The sequence below is a fragment of the Nansenia antarctica genome (genome assembly GCF_963989245.1).
Source record: "Nansenia antarctica genome assembly, chromosome: 14".
Taxonomy (NCBI): domain Eukaryota; kingdom Metazoa; phylum Chordata; class Actinopteri; order Argentiniformes; family Microstomatidae; genus Nansenia; species Nansenia antarctica.
Genome location: NC_137684.1, coordinates 6,322,413 through 6,332,412, shown reverse-complemented (window position 1 = coordinate 6,332,412; position 10,000 = coordinate 6,322,413). Strand labels below are relative to the sequence as shown.

The 10,000-nt window shown below is 48.9% G+C and overlaps 1 protein-coding gene across 1 annotated transcript in view; it reads right to left on the bottom strand.

Annotated features, from left to right (window-relative positions):
- The window catches only part of osbpl5 (oxysterol binding protein-like 5), a 70,809-nt gene extending 66,971 nt beyond the window's left edge, over positions 1-3,838 (bottom strand). Inside the window, exon 1 of the mRNA XM_080545074.1 lies at positions 3,777-3,838. The gene's annotated coding sequence lies outside the window, so the exon portion shown is untranslated. The remainder of the gene's footprint in view (positions 1-3,776) is intronic.
- Between the last annotated feature and the right edge of the window lie 6,162 nt (positions 3,839-10,000).

Here is a 10,000-nt window from a genome sequence, read left to right as displayed (position 1 = left end):
AGAGAGAGAGAGAGAGAGAAAGATAGAGAGAAAGAGAGAGAGAGAGAGAGAGAGAGAGAGAGAGAGAGAGAGAAAGAGAGAGATAGAGAGAAAGAGAGAGAGAGATAGAGAGAAAGAGAGAGAGAGAGAGAGAGAGAGAGAGAGAGAGAGAGAGAGAAAGAGAGAGAGAGAAAGAGAGAGAGAGACAGAGAGAGAGAGAAAGAGAGAGAGAGAGAGAAAGAGGAAAAGTGGGTGTTGGGTTACTGTAGGACTATGTATAGCCTAGTTAATGTTTAAGTTACGGTTAAATCTCATAACTGTTTCGCTGGGCTCCATTTGCCAAGACAAACATGGGAGAGGCTGAGTGTAAACACGCTTCCTGCCTGATATGAGAGTGAAAATGCCTGGGCAATGACCAGCTACTGTTAGCCTGTTAGCCTGTCTGGGCAATGACCAGCTACTGTTAGCCTGTTAGCCTGTCTGGGCAATGACCAACTACTGTTAGCCTGTTAGCCTGTCTGGGCAATGACCAGCTACTGTTAGCCTGTTAGCCTGTCTGGGCAATGACCAACTACTGTTAGCCTGTTAGCCTGTCTGGGCAATGACCAGCTACTGTTAGCCTGTTAGCCTGTCTGGGCAATGACCAACTACTGTTAGCCTGTTAGCCTGTCTGGGCAATGACCAGCTACTGTTAGCCTGTTAGCCTGTCTGGGCAATGACCAGCTACTGTTAGCCTGCTAGTCTGTTAGTCTGTGACAGCTACCATTAGCCTGTTAGCCTGCCAGGGCAATGACCATCTACCATTAGCCTGTTAGCCTGCCCCTGAGCATTCTCGCCAGCAGGCTACCAGTGCTGCTGACATCCGAGAGAATAGCCAGACCTAAACTTAGCCTACACACCAGGATGACATGAGAGGAAGGAACAGGAATACAACTAGAACTACAGCTACAGTAGTTCTGCTGAATGCCAAACATGTAAATGATGAACAGCATGATGGAGCATCTCTATGGCTGTTTATTCAACTACTCTGTGGGACACAACACAGATCATATTCCAGTCCTGGAAAAGCCCTTAATTTCCACTGTGAGAGCGAGAGAGTGGCATGAGAGGAGGTAAAAGTATAGGGCACCTACAGGGTTTCCATCGACTGAAAGGAAAGTGTCCTCCAGCCAAAACTGCTGCCTGCACTGTGCTTAACATAGCACTCTGAGCTAACATTCTGACCCCAACTGTCAAACTGCAGCACGGTGCTTAGCATAGCTTGCTGAGGTACATTTCTGATCAAATGTGAAACTGCAGTTTACAAATACTACCGTTGCACATAACATATTTGGCACATTGTACATACCTCCTTTGATATAGCCACTATTTGTACATCTGTACCATTCTAGCTACCTTAACTGTATATAGCTCATAACTGTATGTACCTAGTACTGTATATTAGGGATGGACGGTTTTTCGGTTATACCGAAAACCAGGGTTTATAAAAATAGAAACGCTTTTTTATCAAAACCGTCTGAAACCGGATTATTTTTTTTATTTTATTTTTTATATTCTATGTTGTTCAAAGAATAAAACTGGAACATGTCACATGTTTGTCGTGTGTGAAAATAACAATGATACAGTCTGAATCTGCCACGCAATGAGTGAGAGGTTTGGTCAGTTGTGAAGAATAACTGAGGATTAATATCTAATTGGGATTATATTTAAGGGTAACGAATCACTCTATGGGAAAGATAGTTGCCTTCAGTTATTGGTAGATAGGAAAGTTTTTTTTACAATTACTCGCTTACATTTAATAAGATCATTTTCGCTGCTCTCTGTAAAGCGCATTGGGTCACTTTTGTGAGAAATGCGCTATAGAAATAAAATGTGATTTGATTTGATATCAATCAATCAATCAAACTTTATTTATGTTCTATAGCACAAATCATGCATTGAATGTAACTCCAAGTGCAGTATTTACTAAACCACAATATAATAAAACAAGAGCTATACGGATCAAGAGTGTTTGTGCACAGCGCCACTGTGTGTGAAGGCTCTACTGAAAGTGATGACAGAACGCATGTCTCAGAAGATACGCGGTCACTTAGTGACGCAAAGGTAGTTCTGTATTTATCTCTATCTGTATTAGTACATTTATTTTGAAAGCTCTATTTTGACAGCTCTACCATGGGCACTTTTATTTTGATGGGGCATTCTTTGTTGATTGACTTACGACAGTTCAGGACGAGTCAGTCTCGCGGCATGTGGTTTTTATGAAAAGCTTTAAGTATGTTCACTGCATAATTCTAAGTCTAATATTTCAGTGATTATTGAGCAGTATTCAAATATTTAAATACATTGAGCAGCAGCTGAAACTTTGTCTAAGAACCAAGATATTGAGAAAGCAGTTCATTCAATGAAGACGCTGTTCCAAGAGATGATCTTCCGTGCAGGCGTACTACCGTACTTGCCATGCTGTACCCTATCCATACATATCACTATCACTGTCATGTTTTATATCACTGGTTAGATGCTGAACTGCATTTCATTGTCTGGTACTTGTACTCTGCAATGACAATAAAGTTGAATCTTATCTAATCTAATCTAATCTAACATTCTGACCAACTGCCAAACTACTTGTGCTTAGTTTATCTTACTGAGGTAACATGTTGACCCCAACTGTCAAGCTGCAGCATTATGCTTAGCTTAGCTTACTGAGGTACATTTCTGACCAACTGTCAAACGAGATAAGATAAGATCAGATTCAACTTTATTGTCATTGAACAGAGCACAAGTACTGAGACAACAAAATGTAGTTGATGCACACGACGTCTCCATCTCAGGGAGAACACACACGTCTCTCCCCCAGGGAGAACACACACGTCTCCCCCCCCAGGGAGAACAGAGCTCTGGGCTCTGGGCACAGGGCCAGCCATCTTCGGCAGTTAGGGGTTAAGTGCCTTGCTCAAGGGCGCAACGGCAGTGGTAGGCACCTTAGATATGATGCCAGCAACCTGGCCACTCTAACCCCGGGGCTACCTGCCGCGTAAACTGCAACAGTGTGCTTAGCATAGCTTACTGAGGTAACATTCTGACCAACCGTCCTGGAAGAAAGCCCAAAACCTCCTACCCCAAAGGCCCCATTGCAGGCCAGACAGGCAGACATACCCTGCTGACCTTAGCTCGGGGTAGCGTAGCTTAGCTTAGCTAAATCTCTGCTTTCAGCTGTATCCTGGCAACATCCCCTGTTGACCTTAGCTCAAGTATCGTAGCTTAGCTTAGCTAAATCTCTGCTTTCAGCTGTATCCTGGCACGGTCTCAGAGGGGGACACACCTGACTTAAGTTCCCTGCTGCGGTGAGGTCATAAAGAGAGGAGCGAGACGATTAAAAGGGGAGGTTGAGCACATTGCACGGTCCAAACGTGTTATGGAAATGAAATGAGGGCTTTTATGTGCACCCCGAGGCCCATAAACACCTCTGTGTATAAAGAGACTACATGTACTATGGATCTGGTGGGACATGCCCCATTTCCAATTTCTGCTGCAATCAAAGGAGTGAGTCACCCTCTTGACAACGTGAGATGCCTCCCTCCACACACACACACACACACACACACACACACACACACACACACACGCTAGTCCTAGTAGTAGTAGCTAGTTCACCTAAAGTAGTAGTAGTGTGCAGAACACACAGAGGCTGCTGTGGGTGGGTGAATGAGGCTAGTAGCTGCAGGCTAGTAGCAGTAGCTAGGCTAGTAGCTGCCTGCTCCACAGCTGAGAGCAGCCAGCCAGGTGGGAGATCACCTTACCTTCCTTTCACCTGGACCAGACAGGAAACCGCATCCAACAGCCTCCGCAGGAGCCGTCTGCCTCACCTACAGAGAGAGAGAGGTTTTATACTAACTGTCACACACACACACACACACATAACCCCATAAACAGAAACACACACACACACACACACACACACACACACACAATCTCATAAACACACACACACACACACACACACACACACCCTGCCTTCAGATCACACCACCAAACATGGAGCCCCACCCTGTCGTCGTCCTGACGGAGCGTAGCCAGGCAGCCAAGGAGCGTCTCTCCCGGGGCGAGACGCTCACACACACACACACACACACACACACACACACACACAGACTGTTGATCACTACCCTACCACTACAGCTAAAGCCTGCAGCCTATAGCACAGAGCCAGAGCTAGGAGACTAGAATTGGTCCAGAGACACACACACACACACACACACACACACACACACACAGTCTGTTCACCCAGTCCATGATCCCTACGCCACCGCTATGGCTAAAGCCTACACCCTATAGCACAGAGCTACAGCTAGGACGCGTATGAGCGCAGTCCTTCACACTGATTAAAGACAGAGTGAAATAGCCTCGAGACGTCCTCCAACACTGCTGCTGCTGCTGGTGCTGCTGTCTGTAGCTGCTGCTGTCTGTAGCTGCTGAGTGTCTGTAGCTGCTGCTGTCTGTAGCTGCTGCTGTCTGTAGCTGCTGCTGTCTGTAGCTGCTGCTGTCTGTAGCTGCTGAGTGTCTGTAGCTGCTGAGTGTCTGTAGCTGCTGAGTGTCTGTAGCTGCTGCTGTCTGTAGCTGCTGAGTGTCTGTAGCTGCTGAGTGTCTGTAGCTGCTGAGTGTCTGTAGCTGCTGAGTGTCTGTAGCTGCTGAGTGTCTGTAGCTGCTGCTGTCTGTAGCTGCTGCTGTCTGTAGCTGCTGAGTGTCTGTAGCTCCTGAGTGTCTGTAGCTCCTGCTGTCTGTAGCTGCTGCTGTCTGTAGCTCCTGCTGTCTGTAGCTGCTGCTGTCTGTAGCTCCTGAGTGTCTGTAGCTGCTGCTGTCTGTAGCTGCTGAGTGTCTGTAGCTGCTGAGTGTCTGTAGCTGCTGCTGTCTGTAGCTGCTGCTGTCTGTAGCTCCTGAGTGTCTGTAGCTGCTGAGTGTCTGTAGCTGCTGAGTGTCTGTAGCTGCTGCTGTCTGTAGCTGCTGCTGTCTGTAGCTCCTGAGTGTCTGTAGCTGCTGAGTGTCTGTAGCTGCTGCTGTCTGTAGCTCCTGAGTGTCTGTAGCTGCTGCTGTCTGTAGCTGCTGAGTGTCTGTAGCTGCTGAGTGTCTGTAGCTGCTGAGTGTCTGTAGCTCCTGAGTGTCTGTAGCTGCTGCTGTCTGTAGCTGCTGCTGTCTGTAGCTCCTGAGTGTCTGTAGCTGCTGAGTGTCTGTAGCTCCTGAGTGTCTGTAGCTGCTGCTGTCTGTAGCTGCTGAGTGTCTGTAGCTGCTGAGTGTCTGTAGCTGCTGAGTGTCTGTAGCTGCTGAGTGTCTGTAGCTGCTGAGTGTCTGTAGCTGCTGCTGTCTGTAGCTCCTGAGTGTCTGTAGCTGCTGCTGTCTGTAGCTCCTGAGTGTCTGTAGCTGCTGCTGTCTGTAGCTGCTGAGTGTCTGTAGCTGCTGAGTGTCTGTAGCTGCTGCTGTCTGTAGCTCCTGAGTGTCTGTAGCTCCTGAGTGTCTGTAGCTGCTGCTGTCTGTAGCTGCTGAGTGTCTGTAGCTGCTGAGTGTCTGTAGCTGCTGCTGTCTGTAGCTCCTGAGTGTCTGTAGCTCCTGAGTGTCTGTAGCTGCTGCTGTCTGTAGCTGCTGAGTGTCTGTAGCTGCTGAGTGTCTGTAGCTGCTGCTGTCTGTAGCTGCTGCTGTCTGTAGCTGCTGAGTGTCTGTAGCTGCTGAGTGTCTGTAGCTCCTGAGTGTCTGTAGCTCCTGAGTGTCTGTAGCTCCTGAGTGTCTGTAGCTGCTGCTGTCTGTAGCTGCTGAGTGTCTGTAGCTGCTGCTGTCTGTAGCTCCTGAGTGTCTGTAGCTGCTGCTGTCTGTAGCTGCTGCTGTCTGTAGCTGCTGAGTGTCTGTAGCTGCTGAGTGTCTGTAGCTGCTGAGTGTCTGTAGCTGCTGTCTGTAGCTCCTGAGTGTCTGTAGCTGCTGAGTGTCTGTAGCTGCTGCTGTCTGTAGCTCCTGAGTGTCTGTAGCTCCTGAGTGTCTGTAGCTGCTGAGTGTCTGTAGCTGCTGAGTGTCTGTAGCTGCTGAGTGTCTGTAGCTCCTGCTGTCTGTAGCTCCTGAGTGTCTGTAGCTGCTGCTGTCTGTAGCTGCTGCTGTCTGTAGCTGCTGCTGTCTGTAGCTCCTGAGTGTCTGTAGCTGCTGCTGTCTGTAGCTGCTGAGTGTCTGTAGCTGCTGCTGTCTGTAGCTGCTGCTGTCTGTAGCTGCTGAGTGTCTGTAGCTGCTGAGTGTCTGTAGCTCCTGAGTGTCTGTAGCTGCTGCTGTCTGTAGCTGCTGCTGTCTGTAGCTCCTGAGTGTCTGTAGCTCCTGAGTGTCTGTAGCTGCTGCTGTCTGTAGCTGCTGCTGTCTGTAGCTGCTGAGTGTCTGTAGCTCCTGAGTGTCTGTAGCTGCTGCTGTCTGTAGCTGCTGCTGTCTGTAGCTGCTGCTGTCTGTAGCTGCTGAGTGTCTGTAGCTGCTGAGTGTCTGTAGCTGCTGCTGTCTGTAGCTCCTGAGTGTCTGTAGCTCCTGAGTGTCTGTAGCTGCTGCTGTCTGTAGCTGCTGCTGTCTGTAGCTCCTGAGTGTCTGTAGCTGCTGCTGTCTGTAGCTGCTGCTGTCTGTAGCTCCTGAGTGTCTGTAGCTGCTGCTGTCTGTAGCTGCTGAGTGTCTGTAGCTGCTGGCGTTTAATTCTCCTGGAGTGAAACGGCTTCATTTGCGTTATGTAAAGCAGCGTGTTGAGCCTGCCAGAGTCAGGTCAATATAACTTACGCACGGAGCTTCTCAAGCACGACTGGCCACAAACTAAACAAACACACACCCTTCTGTCGGCTGGAGGGAAGACCTGGAGAAGTGGAGACCGGAGGGGAGGGGGGGGGGCTGGGTTCACTCAGGCTGGCTGGTTGTGTCTTGTGTTTTCTGTATTTTGACAGTCACTTTTCTGGATCCAGCTCTTGTCATTTCTGCGCAATTATGTACATAGTTGGCTGTTTGTTGCTGCCTCCCTGCTAACGAATCCCAGTTCAAACATTCCCTTCCTTTCCAAAAAAAAACTGTTTTTCCTTGAAAGGCCGGCTTACATCCTGAACAATGCATGCTGGGAGGACTGGGGCGTGCGATAAGCCGCGTATCAAACAGACCAAAACATTTAGGCGTTATGCGCACGGCGCGGGCACCCGCGCGAATGCACACACACACACACTTAGCACTCACACACACACACACACACTTAGCACTCACACACACACACACACACACTTAGCACTCACACAGACACACACACACTTAGCATTCACACACACTCACACACACCACCCTCTTAACAGTCACAAACACATGCTACGTAAACACAGTAGTACACTAATCTAAAAAAACACTAACACAAACCGAACCGCCCTCCAAAAACACTCACCTGCCCTAGACACACAAACACACGCACACACAAACACACACACACACACACACACACACACACACAAACACATCACCTCTTCTTCTTCTTAGCCTCTCTCAAACCAATACACACGTAGCCTGATATTCAACATGATCTAAAGGCCTACTGCTGAATGCAGGCTACTATATACCACTTTACAGACAGGATGTACTGTTTCTTCTTATTCCAACATGGCCGCCTCTACTGCAGGGGCTAGTCAGTGGGACAGAGAGGTTCTCTCTGCCTTTAAACCCCACCACTAGAGGAAGAGGAGGAGGAGGAGAGAAGGAGAGGAGAGGAGGAGAGGAGGTTGAGTACATCTAACCTAAATAAGAAGTGAACTGAAAGAGAATCCCTGAGATGACGCTGGGGGAAAGAGAGAGAGAGAGAGAGAGAGAGAGAGAGAGAGAGAGAGAGAGAGAGAGAGAGGGGGGGGGGGAGAGAGAGAGGGGGAGAGAGAGCGAAAGAGTGAGCGAGCAAGAGAGGGAGAGAAAGAGAGGGAGTACAGTAAGTGAGGGAGAGAGATTAGAGGGGAGTAAGAGAGAGAGAGAGAGAGTGAAAGAGTGAGGGGGTGATAGAGAGAAAGAGCGGGAGCAAGTGAGCCAAAGGGAGAGAGAGAGGGAAAAGATGAAGGAAAAGATGAAACCTTGATGTTGTGTGGTAGGTGGATGTGTGTGGTAGGTGGTTGGGGATAGGAGGCACTGCTGGTGTCTAACCACACTACTTTAAATAGGCTTTTAGCACACACACACACACACACACACACACACACACACACACACACACACACACACAGTACCCTCCCCCCTCCTTCACTCAAGGACTGTTGGGGCTAACCACTCTCCTTTAAATAGGCTGTTAGCAGCACGCTAGTGCTAGGCTATTTAGAACACCGGAACGCATCGCTAGGCTATTTAGAACGCTAGGACCAGTGTTTCCTCTGAATTCCATGGCCCGGCCACAGTCACATTGGGTCACGCCACAGTTTCATAACGAACCGAAAACATTCTCTACACTTCTCATAAAAACATTCTCTACACTTCTCATAAAAACATTCTCTACACTTCTCATTAAAACATTAAGCGATCTCTAACGTTGTGTTTTCTGCGCCGTCGCTATTCAGCAACGTCAGTCTCTCACTCCCACCCTGCTGCTGTAAGATCGCACGCTCACACACTTTACACTGCTTCTAGATTTCCTTCTCGGCAAGGTCGGCACTAGGGCACACACCCACCCACCCGACCCCCCCCCCCCCCAACCCCTCGGTGAGGGACGCAATCGTTTGGATTCGCTCCAAACTCAACTAATACAACAACCTTGGTCTAGGTGAAAACCATGTTTACACTACATCCACTCACTGATAGTGAGACTATGGCTCTGGGTGGGTACAAATATTAGCAACCGTTTCACACACACATACGCCGCACGTGCAGAGACACACACACACACGTACCTCAGTGCATTGTGTGTGCTGTTGTAGTGCAACACACGTAATAACAATGACATCAGGCCAGTGTGTGTGCGTGGGCCAGAGGTTTTCCTAGCAGAAGGCCAAGAGTGATTCATAGGACGGCTCTTAAATCAGAAAGAGAGAGGGGGGGGAGAGAGACAGAGAGAGGGGGGGGAGAGAGAGACAGAGAGAGAGACACAGAGAGGGGGGGAGAGAGAGACAGAGAGAGAGACATAGAGAGAGACAGAGAGACTGAGAGAGAGAGAGAGACTCTTCCTGCTGGGACCAAGCCTTATATCCTTTACCCCTGATGTATAGCTCTGTCTGGAGCTCAATAGAGGGAAGTGAGAAAGGGGACGAGGGGGAGGCTGGTGGAGGTAGACATCGGAGGACGGGCCTCATGGTAACGCCTGGAACGGAATGAGGAACCCTGTCAAACACGGCGGACGCCAGGGCTCATTGTGACGCGTAAAAAAAAAAACGCTCTGAGAGCGCTGGAGCGCACACTGGGTTCAACGCCACAGAGCGACCGAGTCATTTGATTGGACACGGAGGCATTCCATAGGTGCTGTTCAGATTTCCAGAGCGTATTTTTACGAACGCACCCATGAATTTACAACTGTTCCCAGGTGAAATAATGAACGACACCCAGAACTACTCTGGACTGTGGTTGATACACATCCGTTCCCCAACGCGGCTCATTGACAGACGAGCTGAAACCATCTGGGTTTTCTAGTGACCTTTGTGACCAGAATCAGCGGGATGTTGTGATCTCCTCCGGCCAGCCACGGTGTGTCTGTGTGTATGTGTGTGTGTGTGTGTGTGTGTCTGCGTGTGTGTGTGTGTGTGTGTGTGTGTGTGTCTGCGTGTGTGTGTGTGTGTGTGTGTGTGTGTGTTAAACACCGATGGGAACGGTCACTAAGGGTCAGCGTCCCCTGGGTTTGTTTACACTCCAGGAGCAGGTTGCCGTGGTGATGCTTTAATTGGTTGTCTCAGTACTTGTACTGCTGTGGAATGACAATAAAGTTTAATCTGATCTAATCTAAACAGGGGGGAAGGAGCACTATCTGTCTGTCTCTGTGTGTGTGTGTGTGTGTCTATCTGTCTGTCTCTGTGTGTGTGTCTGTCTG